We start from the raw sequence: 25,302 nt of genomic DNA, 5'->3' as shown, positions 1-25,302 counted from the left end.
TGGAAATAACATCATTGGAAAACTGGTAACAAGAAGTCTGGGGAAGAGGTATGTGGATGAACTCCAAATGGGCAAAATCATGAAGGTATTTGTGCCCTATGTGAATGGTCACTAAGAGTAATCACAGCAGAGGGGGATATTAATAATTAAGTGAACAGATCTGTTCTGTGGATACCAATACATTTCTCCCCCCAGGCACCCCTGTCATTACCCAGTGGGCTCATGAACACAGTGGCCATAGTGGCAGGGATGGAGGTTATGTGTGGGCTCAGCAACATTGACTTTTACTCACCAAGGCTATGGCTACTGCTCAGTACCCAACATGCTAAGAGCTAACACTAAGTTCCGATACAGCACTATTCCAAGTTGATAAGCCACCTACTTGGTGGCAGATTGATTATGCTGGACCACTTTCGTCATGGAAGGGGCAGTGCTTTGTTCTTAGTGGAACAGACATTTATTTCAGTTATGAATTTTCCTTCCCTGCATGCAATGTTTCTGCCAAAACTGTCATCTGTGGACTTACAGGATGCCTATCTCCCATAAAAATATTCCACATAGCATTGCTTCTGATCAAGGGGCTCACTTCATAATAGATAAGCATGGCAATGGGCCCATGCTCATGGAATTCATAAGCCTTACCATGTTCCCCATCATCCTGAAGCAGCTGGCTTGATGAAACATGCAATAGCCCTTTGAAGACTCGCTTACAATGCCAGCCAGGGAGTAATAACTTGTAGTGCTGGAGTGAAGTCATTCAGCAGACTGTATGTGCTTTAAATAAGCATTTAATATATGGTTCTGTTTCTTCCATAGCCAGAATTCATAAGCTCAGCAAACAAGGAGTGGAAATGGACGTAATTGTAGGGTAGCAAGTCTGAAACTCTTACAGGCTAGCAGGCTGGAAACTCTCAGAACCGGATGTTTCTATATGGAGGTGGAGTTTCTTCTTCTTCCTCAGGGAAAACTCTGTTTTGTTCTTAAATTTTGTTCTTAAATATTCTTTTGTTCTTAAGGCCTTTCAACTGATTGGCTAAACCCACCCAGATTATTAAGGATAATGTCATTTATTTAGAGTCAACTAATTGTAGATGTTGGCCACAATGAAAAATACCCTCTTATATATACACATACTATGGATGTCTCATATATTATATATATATGTATATCAAATATGCATGTGTGTGTGTATGTGTTTGTGTATTTGCTAGAATGACTCACAGAACTCAGGAAAATGCTATACTTTACTATTGTTAGGTTTAGCCTAAAGCTGCTCCCTTACGTATTTTAAATTTGGCCTAAAGGTTTCTCCATACATAGTGAACTGTAATATAACTGGATGTGTAAACAGACTGTAACCTACTCTTGTGCCAAGCACCAAGTTTCAGCCAGTCAAGAATGGCCAACTGTTCAGTTTTCAAATTAAACACCAAACTGTAACCAATCTGGCTGTTTCTATACCTCACTTTCATTTTCTGTACATCACTTTCCTTTTTCTGTCCATAAATCTTCTTCGACCACACACTAGTGCTGAAGTCTCTCTGAACCTTTTCTAGTTCAAAGCTGCTCAATTCTGCATGAATCGTTCTTTGTTCAGTGAAACTCTGTGAAGTTTAATTTGTGTCAAGTTTCCTTTTTAACACTATTTAGTTTATTATAAAGGATACAAATGGATGGCCAGATGAAGAGGTACATAGGGTGGGGTCTGAAAGGGTTCGAAGCCCAAGAGCCTCTTTCCCTTGGAGTCCGGGTGCGCCATCCTTCTGGCGTGTTTATGTGTTCACCAGCTTGAAAGCCCTCCAAGCCTCCCATTCAAGAGTTTTTATAATCCAACCTCCAGCACTCCTCCCTTCCCTAGGGCTGGGGGGTGGGGTGGGACTGAGGGTGCCTGCCTCTAATCTTGTGTTTGGTCTTTCCAAGGACCAGTCCCAATTCTGAAGTCGTCTAGGAACCCCACCAGGAGTCACCTCATCAGCATTAACATAGACTCAGGTGTGTTCCAAAGTGGCTCATTATGAACAACAAAGACACTCCTATTACTCAGGAAATCCCAAGGGTTTTAGGAACTCTGTGCCAGGAACCTGAGATCAAGACCAAGTATATATTTTTATTCTAGCACTGAGAGCTGTTGCTGTGTTTTGTGCTGCTAGCCTTAGGTCCCTTTGTAGCTCCCTGGTTTCCTACTCACTCCCAAGCCTGATTCTTTGCCTCCTCCCTGATTGTTAACAGCAGCACCTTCCCTTCAACATCTTTCCAAAGAAATCCTCCTTTGATTAAATCAGTTGGAGATGGATTTTATTGCTTGCCATTAAGACCCTGGCTGACATGCGTGTCAAGAGCTGATGCGAAAGAACCAGTAGAATGGGGTGCATAGTCTTGTTTGCATATTTCATTAGGTTTGGTGAGTTTGCAATAGTTGATGTGGGTGTAAAATTCCAATTTACTTCTCTAATGAATTCTTCAACAATGAAACTGCTCCACTTAGCTGTACATGATTATAGCTAAATGTTGGTTGTTACGAAAAGACCTTGTTTTGACTCCATATGAAAACAACATTCAAAATCAACCAGAGGAAAGCAGAACATGTGGCCTAAAGTCAGGAAGAAAAATCAGCGTGTAGGTTTTGGAGCTGGCTGTGTCCTTGCTATCATTTCTTTTCCACTGCCCTAACATTTCTCATATATTTGGCCACTGTTTAACACGATCAGACAAATATTGTTTTAAAAGGACACATTTTGAGTTAAAAATGACTCTCCTTCTTGGGTGTGTTTTGTGGTTTCTGCAGCTGGAGGTTACAATAGGCTATTTGATTAATGAGCTGTTTTATTGGGATGCAAATAATGCATAATATCATAAGATCCATATGTTGTACATTACAGAGGCATAAAACTTACCTTGGCACAAAATGAAAAATTTAAAGCATCTCTCTTGAAAACATACATCATGCTGAACAAAAAGCATGTGGGTATTTTGGTATTTATGAAGCTGATGGATGCTGTGCCAGATTTGTTTAGTTTTAATGCTACCTCTGATCGTGTGTGTGTTTGTGTGTGGTGTGTTCTGTGTTCATCAGAAATACCTCTATGCTTCTATTCCTATTCAGTGTGTTCAGAACAGTTGAAAAGAGCCAAACAGCTGGTTCTGATAACACACAGTAGCTATAACCTGGATGATTTAAAACTAAAATGCTGGATACTGGAAAGAAAATGTGGTTATATAAAAACAGTACTGGGAGATTAAAGAGTGGTTGTTCATGTATTGCTGGAAAGGAGGGGCATGAGCATGCTATGTAAATACTGTTAATTGGACAAAAATCTCACAGCAACATAGCCCTTTGGGGTATAGAAGACAAACAATGCAGTGGGTGTGAGTTGTGATGGAGCACCAAAGCTTTGGTCAGTGCGGGAGATTTTATACCCAATGAAAACAGTAGTGAGACCAAGCCAGGCTGACCAACCATCTTCCCACAACCTACACACGAGTAACTGCTCAAATACCAGCTCCTGCTCCTATCATTTCTCAAAGAACTCTTCTCTTGTCCCCACTCTCCACCCCCAATGAGGTAATGTGAAAGAGAATAGTCACTATCATTCACATTACCTCATTGTATTTTCTTCATGGAATTTTTCACCACCTGAAATGATCTTGTTTACCTATTGGTTTACTTATTTATTGTGTATTTCACATGACAAAACAGGCTTCATATCAGACTTGTTTACAGCTGTACACTCAGATCCACACCTGGAACACATTAAGAACTTAATAAATATATACTGAATGTTGAATTTGAAAAGTGGGTTTGATAGTAGTCCCTGTATCCTTCAAGGGAGTCTGTAAGGCTTAACTGAGCATCAGACTTGTAAGCTTGACATGAAAGTGGCTGGTACAGAGTTAAGTATTTGGGAGCTCTTAGCTGATGTTATTTTTTGTTATTCATATTACTTATATTAGTCATGATGATCATGATATTACATTTTCCACAAAGGAAGTGTAATTGACGGCCATAGAAAGTGATTTGAATTGGCTATGTTAATGCATAACTTCATTTAAAAAGTTTTGAAAACATAGTTTCTTGGAGCTAGCTCAAGCATTAATTGCACAGATTGTTAAAATAGTCTGTATGCTATGGAAGTAGTAATATGCACACTGTATGAAAATTATGACTTCATCAAGAATGGGGATGTCATAACCCAGACTTAGCAATAAAATTCTATGGGAAACAACATAGCCTTAGTTGAGCCAGAAAGCTCCTGGGATTATGGGGTGTCTCTTGGTCATCATCAGGCACATTATCTCTGACTTTATGTAAGAGCTTTCTTAGGCATTTCTGGCTCAACAGAATTGTGCATATCCTTGCTCATTTGACAGCATTTTACTCTGCATCTTTAATAAAGCTGGTCTTTAGGAAAAAGAGATAACACATTTCTCTTATTTACAAAGCACGTATGTAGGCTTTATTCTTAAGCTTCCTGCAGACAGTGATGAGATATACAGTCCTTCCTGATTTAAGTCCCACTCTCTACACAAAGTTGTGAATTTATAGCTACTTATTTTCTCCTTGATAGGATTGGGATGCAAATAATGCATACTTCTCTGAAAACAATGAACACTTTCCAACTAGGTCTGTCTCATCTACTAAAAGGTTGGAGCATGGGGCAGTCCCAGCTGGTAAGGGGTTATTACTGTTGTGAAACATTCCCTTACTGGTTGACTGCATGCCAGACCTCCCATTCACAGATATTGATTTTTGCACAGTAAAATTCTGATGGCTTCCTTAAAAGGGCCACTTTTTTTCAGATTAACAGCTATTCTGTTCATGTCAAAAGACCTGTGTAGTTTAAAAAGGTCTTCATTTATAGACATCAAAAAGCGTGTCTTGGCCGGGCACAGTGGCTCATGCCTGTAATCCCAGCACCTTGGGAGGTCGAGGTGGGTAGATCACGATGTCAGGAGTTTGAGACCAGCCTGGTCAATATGGCGAAACCCCATCTCTACTAAAAATACAAAAATTAGCCGGGCATGGTGCCGCATGCCTGTAGTCCCAGCTATTTGGGAGGCTGAGGCAGGAGAATCGCTTGAACCCAGAAGGCAGAGGTTACAGTGAGCCAAGATCATGCCATTGCACTCCAGCCTGGGTGACAGAGTGAGACTCCATCTCAAAAAAAAAAAAAAAAAAAAAAGTCTCAAACAGGCCCCTCAAATTCAAAATAAAACGAGCATAACAAAAGAAAAATTATATTTTAAATTAACTATCCAGTTTCACTATAACACACTTTAGGTAATAAAACCCCAGGGATATGAAAACAGGTGATGTTCTTGTTATTGATGTGGTATGTTTGTTTTGTGCCATTTTTACATGAGCAGTAAAAATCCAATGTTTAGTGTTCTTATAAGTTTTATTTATTTAATTTTGTTAGTGAACCAAGCTATGATTTTTTTTCCGTTGCAGTAGCAAAGAGACAGGTACTGATCATCATTTGCACATCATTAGGCTGTGTCCAGCCAGAGTCACGATGGAGAATGAATCTGAACAGAGCCAGATATCAGAGCTGGGCAGAGACTCCCTATTTATCAAAGAACTATTTACTTCTCCTCAAGCAAACAGTGAAGGGGGCTTTTGGGCCTGTGGGCTTCATTAAGTTTATCAATTTCAAATGAAGACAAGAGGTAAAAACTACCCCAAGCAAGAAGACAGAGGAACCACCTGGATTAGGGAAGAGCTGGACGACATGGGCCACCAACCTGGGCCACCTGTGGTTCTGGGCTGATGGGCTTGTGTGTAATGTGTGATGCAGTGTCGGTCCCCACAAACCTGATTAGACTCCAGCAGTTTCAAGATCCCAAGTGTAATATTTCAGTTCCCAGGTAGCTAGCTACCTGTCGCCTCCCTCTCCAATGTCCTCCCTGTAGCCCATTCTTAATTTCTAAAATTTAATTTTTATCAAAGTAATACAATAGTTTAAGAGTTGAATATTGGACAACCGGTTGGTTCCAAGATGGCCGAATAGACTGGGGGCTCCAGTCTATAGCTCCCAGTGTGAGCGACACAAAAGACAGGTGATTTCTGCATTTCCAACTGAGGTACCGGGTTCATCTCACTGGGGCTTGTCGGACAGTGGGTGCAGCGCAGCAAGTGCGAGCCAAAGCAGGGTGAAGCATTGCCTCACCTGGGAAGCACAAGGGGTCAGGGAATTCCTTCATAGCCAAGCAAAGCTGTGACAGATGGCACCTGGAAAATTGGGTCACTCCCACCCTAATACTGTGCTTTTCCAATGGTCTTAGCAAACGGCATGCCAGGAGATTATATCCCGTGCCTGGCTCAGAGGGTCCCACGCCCATGGAGCCTCACTCATTGCTAGCACAGCAGTCTGAGATCAAACTGCAAGGCGGCAGTGAGGCTGGGGGAGGGGCGCCCGCCAATGCTGAGGCTTGAGTAGGTAAACAAAGCAGCCAGGAAGCTCGAACTGGGTGGAGCCCACTGCAGCTCAAGGAGGCCTGCCTGCCTCTCTAGACTCCACCTCTGGGGGCAGGTCATAGCCAAACAAAAGGCAGCAGAAACATCTGCAGACTTAAATGTCCCTGTCTGACAGCTTTGAAGAGAGTAGTGGTTCTCCCAGCATGGAGTTTCAGATCTGAGAACGGACAGACTGCCTCCTCAAGTGGGTCCCTGACCCATGAGTAGCCTATCTGGGAGGCATCCCCCAGTAGGGGCAGACTGACACCTCACAGGGCCGGGTACCCCTCTGAGAAGGAATCTCCGGAGGAACGATCAGGCAGCAACATTTGCTGTTCAGCAATATTCACTGTTCTGCAGCCTCTGCTGCTGATACCCAGGCAAACAGGGTCTGGAGTGGACCTCTGGCAAACTCCAACAGACCTGCAGCTGAGGGTCCTGACTGCTAAAAGGAAAACTAACAAACACAAAGGACATCCACACCAAAACCCCATCTGTACGTCACCGTCATCAAAGACCAAAGGTAGATAAAACCACAAAGATGGGGAAAAAACAGAACAGAAAAACTGAAAATTCTAAAAATCAGAGCACCTCTCCTCCTCCAAAGGAACACAGCTCCTCACCAGCAACGGAACAAAGCTGGACAGAGAATGACTTTGATGAGCTGAGAGAAGAAGGCTTCAGACAATCAAACTTCTCCGAGCTAAAGGAAGAAGTTCAAACCCTTCGCAAAGAAGTTAAAAACCTTGAAAAAAAATTAGACGAATGGCTAACTAGAATAACGAATGCAGAGAAGTCTTTAAAGGACCTGACGGAGTTGAAAACCATGGCATGAGAACTATGTAACGAATGCACAAGCTTCAGTAGCCGATTCAATCAACTTGAAGAAAGGGTATCAGTGATTGAAGATCAAATGAATGAAATGGTGCAAGAAGAGAAGTTCAGAGAAAAAAGAATAAAAAGAAATGAACAAAGCCTCCAAGAAATACGGGACTATGTGAAAAGACCAAATCTATGTCTGATTGGTGTACCTGAAAGTGATGGGGAGAATGGAACCAAGTTGGAAAACACTCTGCAGGATATTATCCAGGAGAACTTCCCCAACCTAGCAAGGCAGGCCAACATTCAAATTCAGGAAATACAGAGAATGCCACAAAGATACTCCTTGAGAAGAGCAAATCCAAGACACATAATTGTCAGATTCACCAAAGTTGAAATGAAGGAAAAAATGTTAAGGGCAGCCAGAGACAAAGGTCGGGTTACCCATAAAGGGAAGCCCATCAGACTAACAGTGGATCTCTTGGCAGAAACTCTACAAGCCAGAAGAGAGTTGGGGCCAATATTCAACATTTTTAAAGAAAAGAATTTTCAACCCAGAATTTCATATCCAGCCAAACTATGCTTCATAAGTGAAGGAGAAATAAAATACTTTACAGACAAGCAAATGCTGAGAGATTTTGTCACACCAGGCCTGCCCTACAAGAGCTCCTGAAGGAAGCACTAAACATGGAAAGGAACAACTGGTACCAGCCACTGCAAAAACATGCCAAATTGTAAAGACTATCAATGCTAGGAAGAAATTGCATTGACTAATGAGCAAAATAACCAGCTAACATCATAATGACAGGATCAAATTCACACATAACAATATTAACCTTAAATGTAAATGGGCTAAATACTCCAATTAAAAGACACAGACTGGCACATTGGATAAAGAGTCAAGACCCATCAGTATGCTGTATTCAGGAAACCCACATCACCTGCAGAGACACATATAGGCTCAAAATAAAGGGATAGAGGAAGATCTACCAAGCAAATGGAAAACAAAAAGAGGCAGGGGTTGCAATTCTAGTCTCTGATAAAACAGACTTTAAACCAACAAAGATCAAAAGAGACAAAGAAGGCCATTACATAATGGTAAAGGGATCAATTCAAAAGAAGAGGTAACTATCCTAAATATATATGCACCCAATACAGGAGCACCCAAATTCATAAAGCAAGTCCTTAGAGATCTACAAAGAGACATAGACTCCCACACAATAATAATGGGAGACTTTAACACCCCACTGTCAACATTAGACAGACCAATGAGACAGAAAGTTAACAAGGATATCCAGGAATTGAGTTCAGCTCTGCACCAAGCAGACCTAATAGACATCTACAGAACTCACCACCCCAAATCAACAGAATATACATTTTTGTCAGCACCACACCACACCTATTCCAAAACTGACCACATAATTGGAAGTAAAGCACTCCTCAGCAAATGTAAAACAACAGAAATTATAACAAACTGTCTCTCAAACCACAGTGCAATCAAAGTAGAACTCAGGATTAAGAAACTCACTCAAAACCACTCAACTACATGGAAACTGAACAACCTGCTCCTGAATGACTACTGGGTACATAACGAAATGAAGGCAGAAATAAAGATGTTCTTTGAAACCAGTGAGAACAAAGACACAACATACCAGAATATCTGGGACACATTTAAAGCAATGTGTAGACGGAAATTAATAGCACTAAATGCCCACAAGAGAAAGCAGGAAAGATCAAAAATTGACACCCTAACATCACAATTAAAAGAACTAGAGAAGCAAGAGCAAACACATTCAAAAGCTAGCAGAAGGCAAGAAATAACTAAGATCAGGGCAGAACTGCAAGAGATAGAGACACAAAAACCCTTCCCAAAATCTATGAATCCAGGAGCTGGTTTTTTGAAAAGATCAACAAAATTGATAGACTGCTAGCAAGACTAATAAAGAAGAAAAGAGAGAAGAATCAAATAGATGCAATAAAAAATGATAAAGGGGATATCACCACCGATCCCACAGAAATACAAACTACCATCAGAGAATAGTATAAACACCTCCACGCAAATAAACTAGAAAATCTGGAAGAAATGGATAAATTCCTCGACACATACACCCTCCCAAGACTAAACCAGGAAGATGTTGAATCTCTGAATAGACCAATAACAGGCTCTGAAATTGAGGCAATAATTAATAGCTTACCAACCAAAAAAAGTCCAGGACCAGGCGGATTCACAGCCGAATTCTACCAGAGGTACAAGGAGGAGCTGGTACCATTCCTTCTGAAACTATTCCAATCAATAGAAAAAGAGGGAATCCTCCCTAACTCATTTTATGAGGCCAGCATCATTCTGATACCAAAGCCTGGCAGAGACACAACAAAAAAAGAGAATTTTAGACCAATATCCCTGATGAACATTGATGCAAAAATCCTCAATAAAATACTGGCAAACCAAATCCAGCAGCGCATCAAAAAGCTTATCCACCATGATCAAGTGGGCTTCATCCCTGGGATGCAAGGCTGTTTCAACACACGCAAATCAATAAATGTAATTCAGCATATACACACAACCAAAGACAAAAAGCACATGATTATCTCAATAGATGCAGAAAAGGCCTTTGACAAAATTCAACAGCCTTCATGCTAAAAATTCTCAGTAAATTAGGTATTGATGGGACGTATCTCAAAATAATAAGAGCTATCTATGACAAACCTGCAGCCAATATCATACTGAATGGGCAAAAACTGGAAGCATTCCCTTTGAAAACTGGCACAAGACAGGGATGCCCTCTCTCACCACTCCTATTCAATATAGTGTTGGAAGCTCTGGCCAGGGCAATCAGGCAGAAGAAAGAAATAAAGGGTATTCAACTAGGAAAAGAGGAAGTCAAATTGTCCCTGTTTGCAGATGACATGATTGTATATCTAGAAAACCCCATCATCTCAGCCCAAAATCTCCTTAAGCAGATAAGCAACTCCAGCAAAGTCTCAGGATACAAAATCAATGTGCAAAAATCACAAGCATTCTTATACACCAATAACAGACAAACAGAGAACCAAATCATGAGTGAACTCCCATTCCCAATTGCTTCAAAGAGAATAAAATACCTAGGAATCCAACTTACAAGGGATGTGAAGGACCTCTTCAAGGAGAACTACAAACCACTGCTCAACGAAATAAAAGAGGACACAAACAAATGGAAGAACATTCCATGCTCATGGGTAGGAAGAATCAATATCGTGAAAATGGCCATACTGTCCAAGGTAATTTATAGATTCAGTACCATCCCCATCAAGCTGCCAATGACTTTCTTCACGGAATTGGGAAAAACTACTTTAAAGTTCATATGGAACCAAAAAAGAGCCTGCATTGCCAAGTCAATCCTAAGTCAAAAGAACAAAGCTGGAGGCATCATGCTATCTGACTTCAAACTATACTACAAGGCTACAGTAAACAAAACAGCATGGTACTGGTACCAAAACAGAGATATAGACCAACGGAACAGAACAGAGCCCTCAGAAATAATACCACACATCTACAGCTATCTGATTTTTGACAAACCTGACAAAAACAAGCAATGGGGAAAGGATTTCCTATTTAACAAATGTTGCTGGGAAAACTGGCTAGCCATATGTAGAAAGCTGAAACTGGATCCCTTCCTTACACCTTATACAAAAATTAATTCGAGATGGATTAAAGACTTAAATGTTAGACCTAAAACCATAAAAACCCTAGAAGAAAACCTAGACAATACCATTCAGGACATAGGCATGGGCAAGTACTTCATGTCTAAAACACCAAAAGCAATGGCAGCAAAAGTCAAAATTGACAAATGGGATCTAATTAAACTAAAGAGCTTCTGTACAGCAAAAGAAACTACCACCAGAGTGAACAGGCAACATACAGAATGGGAGAAAAATTTTGCAATCTACTCATCTGACAAAGGGCTAATATCCAGAATCTACAATGAACTCAAACAAATTTACAAGAAAAAAGCAACCCCATGAAAAAGTGGGCAAAGGATATGAACAGACACTTCTCAAAAGAAGACATTTATGCAGCCAAAGGACACATGAAAAAATGCTCATCATCACTGGCCATCAGAGAAATGCAAATCAAAAGCACAATGAGGTATCATCTCATACCAGTTAGAATGGTGATCATTAAAAAGTCAGGAAACAACAGGTTCTGGAGAGGATGTGGAGAAATAGGAACACTTTTACACTGTTGGTGGGACGGTAAACTAGTTCAACCATTGTGGAAGACAGTGTGGTGATTCCTCAGGGATCTAGAACTAGAAATACCATTTGACCCAGCCATCCCATTACTGGGTATATACCCAAAGGAATATAAATCATGCTGCTATAAAGACACATGCACATGAATGTTTATTGCAGCACTACTCACAATAGCAAAGACTTGGAACCAAGCCAGATGTCCAACAATGATAGACTGGATGAAGAAAATGTGGCACATATACACCATGGAATACTATGCAGCCATCAAAAAGGACGAGTTCCTGTCCTTTGTAGGGACATGGATGAAGCTGGAAACCATCGTTCTCAGCATACTATCGCAAGAACAGAAAAACCAAACACCGCATGTTCTCACTCACAGGTGGAAATTGAACAGTGAGAACACTTGGACACAGGAAGGGGAACATCACACACCGGGGCCTGTTGTGGGGTGGGGGGAGGGGGGAGGGATAGCATTAGGACATATACCTAATGTAAATGACGAGTTAATGGGTGCAGCACACCAACATGGCACATGTATACATATGTAACAAACCTGCACGTTGTGCACATGTACCCTAGAACTTAAAGTATAATAAAAAGATATATATATAAATAAAAAATAAAATAAAAAATTTAGAAGAAAATTTTTAAAAAGTTGAATATTAAAGGCTTGTAGTGAAAAGCAGCTGCGGACACAAATGCAGCTTGAAAACATGGAAGGACTAGGGAAGAAATCCCGATCTCTCTCTTCTCTTACCTTGTGATCTTATACCATTGCCTCCCATTGGCTGATCCCTTCCAGAAACAGGGGCCTTTGGATTCCACAGGGCAGCAAATGCATGCTTAGGATAAAGAAAGCTGGGAAATGGAGAAACACCATTTCAGGAGCTAATACCTATTTATAAGGGCTATTGTGAGAATTAAATGAGATAAATGTAAAAAGAACTCAGGCAAAATAATTGGCTTACAAGGGGTCTTCAGAATATGTTTTTCCCCCTTCTCACCTCTTTCCCCTTCCTCATTTATCAAAATCTGCTCTCCAAAAGTTGTGATTCCTTTATTGCATTAGCTGTGAATATCTAAAACAGAATTTTAGCAAGAGATAAGACTCTTTCAAAGCCTTTTGGATATTTTAGATGTCAGTAACTCAGTGAACGGTGTTTTGGTGATGGGTGGTTTAAAAACCTTTCACCAATTTATGCTCAGTGGAGAGTATCTGAGCAATTAAAAACAAAACAAAGCAAAGAAAACCAAAGCAAAAATAAAACAAAAACAATTCATGAATCAGGTAGCTGTCAGAACCAAAACAGGTTTTGAGAACTCCAGTTAACAGCACGATCTGACAATATTTATAGAAAACCAAAGTGAGGTATAGAGACAACTTAGTTATAGCTTAATTGGTTCATTGGTTACAAAGCCTCCTGAAGTCCACTAAATCTCAGCTACTGTGAGTAAGCTCTATACTGGTTTGGTCTGTTGGGCCCAGTGCAGGAGCCCATTCCAAGACACTGGCCTTCTATAAATTGTATTCAACAGTAGGTAGGAAAGGGCCCTTCTCCATTTCTTAGAGTTCATGCCAAGGGGCAGTTGCCAATTTTGATTGCTTTGCTTTTGGGGTAAGGTCCTTCCTGCACTGCTCTGGGGCTCCATTCACTTTGCAGGAGGACTTAGTGTGGCTGTTCCCACAGGAAGGTACTGAGATCAGCAAACACAGTGCATAAATCTCTCTGGAAGCTGGGAAGTCTGTTCGCCCCAAACTGCTGTCCCGCTGGAATGCAAATGGTCCCACTGCAAAGTACAAGCCTTTGCCCTCACTGGTGTGTTTGCAGCAGCCTCATGCCACTCTGTCAGTGCCAAAGACATGACTCCCTTTCAAATGTTCTTGTTTCCCACCACTACTTCCCCTGATGCTGTGGGTTCTGATGGGCCTCCAGGCTCCCTTCCCTTGCTTGTTAACCCTTCAGTGTATAAAAGCAAAGTCCCAGGGATTCTTTGGAGCAATTGCCTGAACCAAGGAGTCATGATGTTTCTCTAGCAGAGGGAGAAGCTTTCCTCTAGTGCAGCACCTGCCTTCATGTCTGGAGGCTGAGGTCAGGGATTTCCACCCCTCTGAGACTTTCCTGGCCTCTCTGAGTGGCTGGCCAGCAGATAGTGCACCTGAGATCCGGGGCTGGGCTTACTATTGGGATCTGGGCCAGAGGGAGAGAAGGTGGGGAGGTGTTTGCAGCCCTCAGACAGCCCCTCGCCACATGAATTCCACGGAATATAGTTTTCTCTCAGGGGCTCCCCTCCACCCATTCATAATTCACTCCTCTCAGGTTCCTCGTTAAAGTAAAAATCATCAGCATTCTTTTAATGTGGCTTTTTGTGTTTCATTTCCTTTGTTGGTTAAAAAAAAGTTTCCACTGAAACATAAGATTTCTATACAGTGCATACATTTTAAACATTTTGTTCCTATTAACATAAAATATTATTCTCATTTCCTCTTATGATGGGAAGAAAGCAGGAAAAAAAGCATTATAAAAATTAAAAAATAATTCTTTATTATAAAGGAGGTATGAATGATTTACGAGCATAATAAAAGCAAGTCTCTTTGGTCAACATTATGAATTTAAAAATAAAACTTCCTTTCAGATTTTTGAAATGACTTGGATGACAGTAGGCACTAAAATAACAAAGAAGGCCAGGTTATAATGGGACATTTTTCCCCCTTTATTTTTCTTCCCAAGGAGAGATGGTTTTCTCACTTACCCTTGGGAAACAAAGTAGAGTCATCCCAGGTCAGGATCCGGGGAGCTCACATCAAATAGCTTGTTTCAAAATATGTCTGTGGGCCATCCGCACCCCTGACAAAGATGCATTTTAAAATTCCCTTTGTCATTTTGATGAGTCTTTAAAGATCGTATCTCGTTGAATCTTACCAGGGAGAGGAAACAGGAGTTCTCATCCCCACCCCACTCACCCCTACTAGAATCTTCCTCCCAGTGATACAGGAGCCCGGGCTCCTCCTGCACGCCCACTGCTCAGCAGGACTGTGATCCTGCTCTTGGGCTGTGTGTTCTCCTGGTAAATCCCCTCCAACTCCACCAGGTCCTGCCTATTAAATCCCACACTCTGATTTGTTTTTCGGTTCTGGGTCTCCTGGTTCCTATCCCAGGGCTCTAGTTCTACCCACACTAGGTCATATAGTCATCCCTTATCCTCAAGGGATATGTTTCAAGACCCCAGTGGATGCCTGAAACCTCGGATAGTACCGAACGCAATTGCTGTCAATAGGAACACATTTCTGTTCATGTCTTGCCCTGACAAACTTTGTGCCTTTTCCATCTGAGCTAAGCAATTATTGTGCATTGTGGCTGTAACTTTTGCAGTTTGAGGTGAAACTGCAAAACTAGTACAGATTTCTTTTTCCTTCTTTACAATTTCACCAATAGAAGATTCGTTCTTTCCGTAGATCTTAGCAACCTCAACACTGATTTTTTTTCTTAACTTACTAAGTTGAGAATGTTCACTTTTTACTTAAAGGAAGCATTTCATGGTCTGTCTTTGGTGTATTCGAATGGCCAACATCACTACTTTTGTGTTTTGGGGACATTATAAAGTAAAATAAGGGTGACTTGAACACCAGCACTACCATACCTCAACAGTTGATCTGATAGCAGAGATGGCTACTGAATGACTAAGGGGCAAGGAAGCATAGACAGTGTAGACACACTGAACAAAGGAAGGACTCACATCCTGGACAGGACAGTGCCAGGTTTCATCATGCTACTCAGAAAGGCATGCAATTCAAAATTGATGAATTGTTTGTTTCTAGAAATTTCCATCTAATATTTTAGGACTACAGTTAACCACAGGTAACTGAAACTGAGGAAGGTGAAACTGCAGATAAGGGGGGCTACTGTGTTATGATTGAGGTTTGCATGAAGGGCATATTAAGCTGGGGGTATCACCAGAGGAGGCTGGCAGGCTGCAAGGGGCCTCTGGAATGACATTTCCAAGTAAATTCACCCTGGTTTGAGGTCAGACATCCACAGCAGTGTAGGTTCAGAAACCTGATTCTGTTAGCATGCTGAGAACGGGCTAGTCAATGTCAATGTCAACCAGCTCCTGAGCCTGAGGCAGACTCTATTGGTCTGATTTTTTTCAATTCATAAGAGAAACACCACCCTCAAAACACTTAGGATGATCGGGTGCGGTGGCTCATGCCTGTAATACCAGCACCTTGGGTGGCTGAGGCAGGAGGATCACTTGAGGCCAGGAGTTCCAGACTGGTCTGGGCAACAAAGTGACACCACTGTTTCTACAAAGAAATAAAATATTAGCCAGGCATGGTGCCACATGCCTGTGGTCCTAGCTGCGAGGGAGTCTGAGATGGGATGATTACTTGAGCCCAGGAGTTCGAGGCTGCAGTGAGCTATGATTGTGCCACTGCACTCTATCCTTGGAAAAAAAAAAAAGGAGAGCTGTGGGGCAAAAAAGAAACTTGGGTTGTGAGGTAGCTCATTGCTTGCTTGGCTGGTGTATGACACTCACTAGAAGGCTAGCTGACAGAAGTTCAAGTTTTCGACAATTTATAGGCTGCGTCCCCCCAGGGGCCCTGGTCGATTAGTTGTGGGGATCGCCTGGGAGGGCGCGGTGACCCACTGTGCTGTGGGGGCCTCCATCCTTCCCCCCACCCCGCCCCCGGGGATCCCAATTCATTCCGGGCTGACACTCTCATTGGCAGACGTCGGGCATCACCTAGCGGCCACTGTTACTCTGAAAACGGAGGCCTCACAGAGGAAGGAAGCACCAGGCCACCTGTGCACAGCCTGGGGCAACTGTGTCTTCTCCGCTTGAGCACCTACTTCAGGGCAGGCTCTGTTCTAGGCAATGGGGACGCAGCAGTGAACAAAGCAGACAAAAATCCTGGCCCTCAAGAAGCTTATACTCCATTAACTTTTTGAGCCCAGAGGTTGGGTCTTTCACCCCTGGGTAGAGCCAATGTTTGGCTTTCCATTTTCTCTGCTCAGAGCTCCGGAAAGTTACCCCAGAAGTGAAAGCATACTGCTGTAATTCTTGGAGGAGTAAAATAAAGAAAGAGCAACATGGCGATTCAACCCAGATTTTAAGCTCAAAAATCTCATGCATTGGAATAAAGACAGGACTTAGGATCTTATTATGGTTTCTGCTCTTCCTTAATTCTGGTAACTTAGTGAATATAACTGCAGCACTTAGTGGATATAAGATTGAAGGAATACGTGGAGAGGGACAGGCTTCAGAAGTGGAAAAAAAGGTAGGGCACTAGAGAGCAAGAGCCAGGTGGGTGGTGCAGAGAGTGGAGGGTTTGACTTTTGAGATCCGTTGTGAGAAGCAAGAGAAGTGAAGACAAGAGGAAGGGTTTGAAAAATGGTTGTGATGGCTTATGAACTGAGTTTCCTTTCATGCTTTTTGAATGGAGTTATTTTTGAATTACTTCTGATTATTAGTCTGCAAAGATTAAGCCATAAAGGACTCTAAGATATATTAAAGTTCCTGACTTTTGGCTTAGGCTTCCACCTCAATATTCTTGAGCTTTCAGTCTTCTCTCCTCATTTTTCTCCCTGTAATTTACAGTTAAATAACATGAGCCCCATTTCCACAGAGCTTCAGGAAGTTCACTACTTGCTCCAATATTTATAAGATTCCAAAGGTGCTTCGGTTCCCAGGTAGCTGCCTATCACCTCTCACTTCAATCTCCTTCTAGCCCAATTCTATGCTTTTTAAATTCAATTTTTAATAAAGTAATGTATGCAGTAGTTTAAAACTCAAATATTAAATAACTTATAATAAAAAACAAATGTCCACTAAGCATCCCCTGTTCTACAGTCCAACTCCCCATAGGCAATGACTTTCAGCTCTTTTAGCCCTTGCTTTCTTGTACCTTCCTCTATATTTCTAAATAAATGGCCACATTGCTATTTGTTAATGTATCAATTTTAGACATTTTGTATTGACATTCTGTTATGACAGATGAGGATTTAGCTCTTTCATTCTTCTCCCACCTTCATGCCACTTACCTTCTCTTTCTAAACTCTTGTTAAAATTACACAAAAAAGGTTGGTTCAATCAACAGTTAGGATTGACATTACTGTGGCTATGAAGTAGAATTTCTAGCCAAGAACTATATCATTATTGTTTTGTCTCTTGTATATCATTTTGCTTTTTTTCTAGAGTTAATATTTTCCTCATTTTTTTCATTTGCTTACTTATGTGCTTACATATATTTTTTCTGTACTAAATTCATCAATACTATTTTCCAAATGGTCAAATACATAATCTATACATTGATTATTTTTTCATGGGTTCTTTTCTCCCTTCTTATGCTTCCTTCTGCACAGTTGTTCTCATCTGTCATCTTATCTGTAAATTTTCTTTTTATGTTCTTGTGTTGGACCACTGGAAACCTGGTGATGTGGTTTGGCTCTGCGTCCCCACCCAGATCTCACTTTGAATTGTAATAATCCCCACGTGTGAAGGGAAGGACTAAGTGGAGGTAACTGAATTATTAGGGCTGTTTCACCCATGCTGTTCTTGTGATAATGAGTGGAGTCTCACAAGACCTGATTTTTTTTTTTTTTTTTACGGAGTCTTGCTCTGTCGCCCAGGCTGGAGTGCGGTGGCGCAATCTCGGCTCACTGCAAGCTCCACCTCCCGGGTTCACGCCATTCTCCTGCCTCAGCCTCCCGAGTAGCTGGGACTACAGGCGCCCGCCACCATGCCCGGCTAATGTTTTGTATTTTTGGTAGAGACAGGGTTTCACCGTGTTAGCCAGGATGGTCTCAATGTCCTGACCTTGTGATCTGCCCACCTCGGCCTCCCAAAGTGCTGGAATTACAGGCTTGAGCCACCGCGCTGGGCCAATCTGATGGTTTTATAAGCAGCTTCCCCCTTCCCTGGGCACTCTTTCTCTCTCCTGCCACCTTGTGAAGAGGTGCCTTCCACCATGACTGTAAGTTTCCTGAGGCCTCCCCAGCATGCTGAACTGTGGGTCAATTGAAACTATTTTCTTTATAAATTACCCAGTATTGGGTATTTCTTCATAGCAGTGTAAGAATGGAATAATATACCTGGGAAATTCTTTCTTTAGTCCCTCACTTTGCTGGAGCACATGTTCTTAGAGTCCTAAAAAGTTGTTCGTGGTGATAATTGTTTGTTTGAAATCTTACTTTTTGAAAAGTGGCTTTAATCTATCTTTATACTTGTTGGATAATATGGCTCCGTATATAATGCTGGGCTGCAAATCACTTTGCCTCTGAATATTGAAGTTATTTTGCCATTGCTTTCTAACATTCAGTGTTGTTGAGAAGTCTGATTTTATTTCATTTCATATCCTTTGTGAGGGATGTTTCCTCCCACCCCTAAGAAAATGAGAGGATTTTTTAATTTTACTTCCTGCTGCTCCGAAGTTTTATAATGAAGACCCCTTATGTTTGCCTTTTATCATTCTGGACACAGTGGACTATTCTTTTATTTTGAGGATTCTAATATCCTTTTGGTTGTAGAAATATTCTGTTATAAATTTTAAAATTACTTCTTTTCCATTTTTTTTCTATTCCATTGATCTATTTTGAGGCTTTCTAGTTCAACACCCTAAGTTTTTAACATATATTTTCCTCAAAATTTTATCTTTTTGTTTTATTTCTTCTACTTTCTGAGATGTCTTTTTCATTTTTGTCATCCAACCTGTTTTACAATTTAAATTTTTGACTAATAGGTTGTGCACTGTGGCTCATGCCTATAATCTCAGCACTTTGGGAGGCTGAGGTGGGCAGATCACCTGAGGTCAGGAGTTTGAGACCAGCCTGGCCAACAGGGTGAAACCCTATCTCTACTAAAAATATAAAAATTAGCTGGGTGTGGTGGCGGGCACCTGTAATCCCAGCTATGCAGGAGGCTGAGGCAGGAGAATTGCTTGAACCTGGGAGGTGGAGGTTGCAGTGAGCTGAGATTGTGCCACTGCAGTCCAGCCTGGGCAATAGAGCAAGACTCCATCTCAAAAATAAAAATAAATAAATAAATAAATAAATAAATAAATAAATAAATGTTGACTAATAATATTCCAGTTTTCTTCTAATTGTTTCTTCTCCAATCTTAGCTATGAAGCATCCTGTCTTTTAAAAATATATATCCACAATGGGTTTTTAAATCTCTCCAGTTTTATTATTCTCTCTTATTCACAAAAGCTTATGGCTTTCTTTTCTTCTTTTTATTTTTTTCAGTTGCTTTATTGTGGGGTCTTCCCAAATGTTGAGAGCTTTTGCTGTGTTTTGGGTTCTTCTGATGGTGGAGTGTGATGAGACTCAATGGAAAGCCCCATTTCTCATATCTGGCTGTCCATTAACAGACAGCAGTGATGGTTACAAAGCTGATGAGAAGCACTGAAGGTGTGGATGGAACACAATGATAGGTAATATTCAAGCTACTGGGATTCGCAGCTATCTCCGTATCTAATATCAGTGTCTGGAGGCCTTTAATTTGGGCCTCTTAGGTTTCTCAAAAGAGGACTTATCTAATCTCCTGGCTGGAAGGGCTATTTCTAGAGATAGAAATTTCACATAAACTCCTGTTTTCTACTTCTGACCTCTCTGTTGATAAATGTCTTGAGCCTTCTTCATATGACTTCTTCTGAGAATACACCACTGGGTCTTGTGTGTGTGTGTGTGTCTGTGTGTTTGCATGTAGGCAGGTGGGTGGGGAGGGTTCTTCCTTAGGTTGCTCTCCTTTGGGTGCTCTGTCTCTGCCCTAGAGGAAGTAATTGTTTCCTATTTGCTATTATTGCTATTATTCCTATCTGCTATCCTGTATTCTTTAGAGCAAGGGTCAACAACATTTTTCTATAAAGTGTCACAGAGTAGCTATTTTAGGCTTTGCAGGTCATTCTGCCTCTGTCACAATCATTCAACTGCATACTGCAGTGTAAAAGCAGCCATGGGCAACATACAAACGAATGGGCAAGGCCAGATTCAGCCTGCATGCTGACCCCTGCTTTAACCTGCTCTTTACCTCTTAGTTGGCAATTCCCTGTTACTAGTTAATAGTTATTTACATTCAGTTTTTCCTGTCCAAATTACCAGTGTGATTTCTGTCTCCTGATTGGACTCTCACTGATAAATGACACATCATACTGACATTCTAGGCAAGGGCTTGGCTTGGATGCCTTGTGCCATTGGAGAGGATCTGGATCTGACAATTCTCGCCAGCAATTATGAGAGAGAGAGGAAGAGGGAAAGAGAGAGAGAGAGACAGGGAGAGAGAGAGAGAGGGAGAGAGAGAGAGAGACAGGGAGAGAGAGAGAGGGAGAGAGGAGAGAGAGAGAGAGGGAGAGAGAAAGAGAAAGAGAGAAAGAGAGAGAGAGAATGAGAATGAACAAATTAATGACAGCCCTAAATAATCAAACTAACATTTTAAGCAAGACTTTCTTTTCTGTAGAAGGAAACTGTGACAGCAGTAAAAAAAATTCTTTTTCTTGTCAATTATAAACCAAAAGTTTCACAGAATTTTTCTCTAGTTATCCGCTCTATAATATATTCACATTTATTTTAATTTCCCCAAGAACTTCAGGTAAAATCAAGAAAGATGTGGGGTATTTTTCCTGGGGCTCTCTCTTCTCCTCAGCTCAGAATGGTAATAGCCCTGGGGATCCTGTGTTGAATGCTCCCGGAATGGCCGTCTCACCCCCTCCCTAAGCTTTCCTTAGGCAGAGTACAATGCAATTGATTAGTTTTCCACTTCCTAAATTGCTGTCAAGTTCCAGACTCATCTCCCTGAGATTATTCCCATCATATTTATTGGAGGTTTGGGTGTCTGCAAATTCTTTGGTGACACACATACAGGCTTTCTTTTGCTTTATGATCACAGATGGCTAATCACAATCATACTGTATATTTTACTAGTTTAATTCTCAGAGGGTAACCTCTTTTCCAGGATTTTTGTCTCTCCATATATTGCAAATACCAAGAACATGCTCTCTGATTAAAAAAAAAAAAAAAAGTGACAGAGAATGCTTAGCCCAAGGCTATCCCAAAGACATGGCTCTGAGATCTCCTGAAATTCAGAACCTTGCTTGAGATGTTTAGGCAGGCTCCCTATGGCTTTTAATTCATGTGATGAGTTAGGGAGAGACGCGAAAGAAAGAAACATGCTCACAGGCAAGCCTGATGTAAAAGCAATAGCAGTTGGCAAAGCCTTTGCCCTAACTGCCCATCAATTTTTCTCTCCATTATGATACAAGCAGGGAAGGTTGTAAGATCAAGTGTTTTTAAGTGATGAATTAAGACAGAATGATAAGCAGAAGGTGCCTTATTGCTGGTGTCAGATATAAACCTCCGAAAAGAAAAAGGGTTTAGGGGGAACATTATTTTTCCCTTGCTTAGTTAAGTTGTGGAGTTGAGAGTTGGAAGGGACCTGGGTCACCAGCTGAGTGCTTTCTACTGCTCCCCCTTCCAGTCTAGACCAACAAATCCTCTTTTGTAGATAGAATGGAGCGACCAAAAAATGCCCCACAAGAATTTGAAATAGGTAAGATTGTTCTCTGAGAGTGACACTATAAAACTGACTTAGATCAGTGTGAAAAAGTACAAAGTCACCTTAGAAATAAAATGTTTTCTAGTCTAAGACACAAAGATGAATTGACTGTAGATTTTGAAACAGGCAAAGAAAGAAAATACTTACCAGAAAGAAGTTGAAGGGGTGTAATGCCTGGCTAGGTTCCTTTATTCTGTGGGAGGGACCTCCACCTGTGAAGCCCTCCCTCTGTCCCTCTCCCCACCAAAATGGGGCTGCCAGCATCAATCTTTAGCATCTTTGTGTTCATCTTGTACTTTTATTCCATCCTTACCAAGTAAATGTCTGCTCATAACTTTGTTTCCTGTGTGGATTTGCCTACAGAGAGTGGCTTGATTCTCAAACATCCCTATCATATCTGCTTGATGGCTATTTAATCAATGGAAATAAACAAATTAGCAAAGTGGTATTTGTGAACTTGGTTGATTTGTATCTGAAACTGGAGGTGCTAACAAGTCAGTTGTCTGCCTTGTTAGATTAAGGAATCCCCGTGGGGACCAGCTGGGCTCTTATGACACTTTTACGTAATCCTTACACATTTCTGAATCTTTTTCAGATTATGACATACGTTCATTACTTTTATTGCCTAGAAACTTAATTTTAGGGGAAGAAGTTGATTAAACTAGAACCATTATGAGAAGGAGAATACTATAATAATTAAGAGCTTAAACTTTGTGTTTAGACAACATGGATTGAAGCCCTTGTTCTCTCACCTTTCTTCATAATGCCCAGAGATACCTTCCCTTCCTCTTGCTCCTGCTCTGGCCATGTGATGTGCTTTCTCCTTCACTTTAACCTTCTGCAATGATTGTAAGCTTCCTGAGGACTCCACAGAAGCCACAGGTCTCTTTGTATTCAAGTTGTTTCATCTATAAAGTGAGGATAATGCAAGTATTTATGTAATAGGGTTGTTGTGAGGATTAAATGAGATGTGCTCATACAATACTTATCACAATGGCTGGCACTTGGTAAGGGCTCAAAAAATTTTAGCTGTCTTCATAATACTTACCATTATCAACCAGTTTTTCTCCTTTTTAAACATCATAGGCATGTGTTACTGTCATCAGAGTTTAGATCAGTCCAAGAGAATCAGTGTTAATAACTGAGTTGAAAACACCTCTGACCAAAAACAATAAAATTCTACAAATTTGTATTGAGTACCTACTATATGCCATGCATTGTTCTAGTATGAATTAAAAGTAAACAAAACAGTAAAAAGAAAAAAATCTAATTAAAATATAAAATTTAATTTTGAATAGTAAAAAGTGAAATGAAAAGAGGATAATAATTGTGAGATAAAGACTATGGTGGTCAATGTTGAGTAATAGAGTCCCTCTATCAGTTTAGATAGAGCAGTATCAGACAGACGAGAGTGAAATACTTTTAAAGAAAGTGACTTCTGGGCTGAAACCCAAAAGGTAAAGAGTCAGCCATTAAATATCTGGATGAAAGATTCCCATAAGTATAGCCTAGAGGAGGTGATATGGTTTAAATGTTTCCCCCAAAGGTCATATGTTAGAAACCTAATCCCTAATGACACAGTGTTGAGAGGTAAGATGATTGGTGTCCTTATGAATGAATGCTGATATTAAGGGATGAATTAGTTATCTTGGGAGTGGGTTTCTGATACAAGGATTAGTTTGGTTCCCTTCTTCAATATCTATCTCTCTCTCTCTCTCTCTCTCAGGCTTTCTCACCATGTGATGCTTTCTGCTATGTTATGATACAGCAAGAAGGGCCTCACAAGATGTGACCTCTTGTTCTTGGACTTCTCAGCCTCCAGAATCATGAGGTAATTAAACTGCTATTGTTCATAAATTACCCAGTCTGTGGTATTCTGTTATAGCAACACAAAATGGACTAAGACAGGAGAGAAGGAGCTTGACTTTTTTCTTGGACTAGAAAGAAGGACAGTGAGAATGGGAAACTATAAATGAGTTGGAAGATGATATATATTAGATATGATATATATTAGATATGATATATATTGGAAAACCACCCAAATCTCATGTTGAGTTGCAATCCCCAGTGTTGAAGGTGGGGCCTGGTAAAAGGTGACTGGATCATGTGGGTGGTTTTCTCATGAATGGTTTAGCACCATCCCCTTGGTGCTGTTCTTGTGATAGTGAGTTCTTATGGGATCTGGTTGTTTAAAAGAGTGTGGCACCTCCCCCACCTCTTTCTCCTGCTCTGGTCATGTGATTTCCTTGCTCCTCCTTCAACTTCTGGCATGATTGTAAGCTTCCTGAGGCCTCCACAGAAGCCAAGCAGATGCCAGTATTATGCTTCCTGTGCAGCCTGCAGGACTGTAAGCCAATTAAATTTCTTTTCAAATTATCCAGTCTCAGATTTTTTTTATAGCAGTGCAAGAATGGTCTAGTACAGAAAATTGGTACTGAGGAGTGGGATATTGGTATAAAGATGCCTGAAAATGTGGGAGCAACTTTGGAATTGGGTAATGGCAAAGGTTAGAAGAGTGTGGAGGGCTCAGAAGAAAGCAGGAAGATGAAGGAACATTTGGAATGTTTTAGAGACTGGTTGAATGGTTGTGACCAAAATTGCTGATAGTGATATGGACAATGAAGTCCAGGATGCTGAGGTCTCAGATGGAAATGATGAACTTATTAGGAACTGGAGTAAAGATAACTTTTGTTACACCTTAGCAAAACACTTGGCTACATTATGTCCATGAGCTAGGGGTCTTTGAAAGTTTGAACTTGAAAATGATGACTTAGGGTATCTAGTGGAAGAAATTTCTAAGCAGCAAAGTGTTCAAGGTGTGGCCTAACTGCTTCTAATAGCCCATGTTCAGATGTGAGAATGAAGGAATGACTTAAAATTGAAACTTATATTTAAAAGGGAAGCAGAGCAAAGAGTTTGGAAAACTTGCTGTCTGGCCGTGTGACAGAGAAAGAAAAAGCTTTTTTGGGAGAGGAATCTAAGCAGGAGGCTGCAGAACAACTACTTACTAGAAAGATTTGCATAACTAAAAAGAAGACAACTGCTGATAGCCAAGACAATGGGAAAAAGGCCTTGAAGGCATTTCAGAGACCTTTGCAGCAGCCCTTCACATCACAGGTTGGAGGTCTAGGAGAGAATAATGGTTTTGTGGGTTTATTAATCCATGCTCACACTGCTATAAAGAACTGCCCAAAACTGGGTAATTTATAAAGAAAAGGTATTTAATTGACTTACAGTTCCACATGGCT

General features: G+C 41.0%; 1 long non-coding RNA gene across 1 annotated transcript in view; it reads left to right on the top strand.

The window, feature by feature from the left end:
* LOC129526719 (uncharacterized) overlaps positions 1–25,302 on the top strand; it is a 79,296-nt gene that overhangs the window by 28,661 nt on the left and 25,333 nt on the right. Inside the window, exon 2 of the long non-coding RNA XR_008671451.2 lies at positions 23,781–23,885. This is a non-coding gene — a long non-coding RNA (uncharacterized lncRNA). The remainder of the gene's footprint in view (positions 1–23,780; positions 23,886–25,302) is intronic.

Source organism: Gorilla gorilla, chromosome 15, assembly GCF_029281585.2.
Source record: "Gorilla gorilla gorilla isolate KB3781 chromosome 15, NHGRI_mGorGor1-v2.1_pri, whole genome shotgun sequence".
NCBI classification, from domain to species: Eukaryota; Metazoa; Chordata; class Mammalia; order Primates; family Hominidae; genus Gorilla; species Gorilla gorilla.
This window is presented reverse-complemented; position numbering and strand designations above follow the sequence as displayed.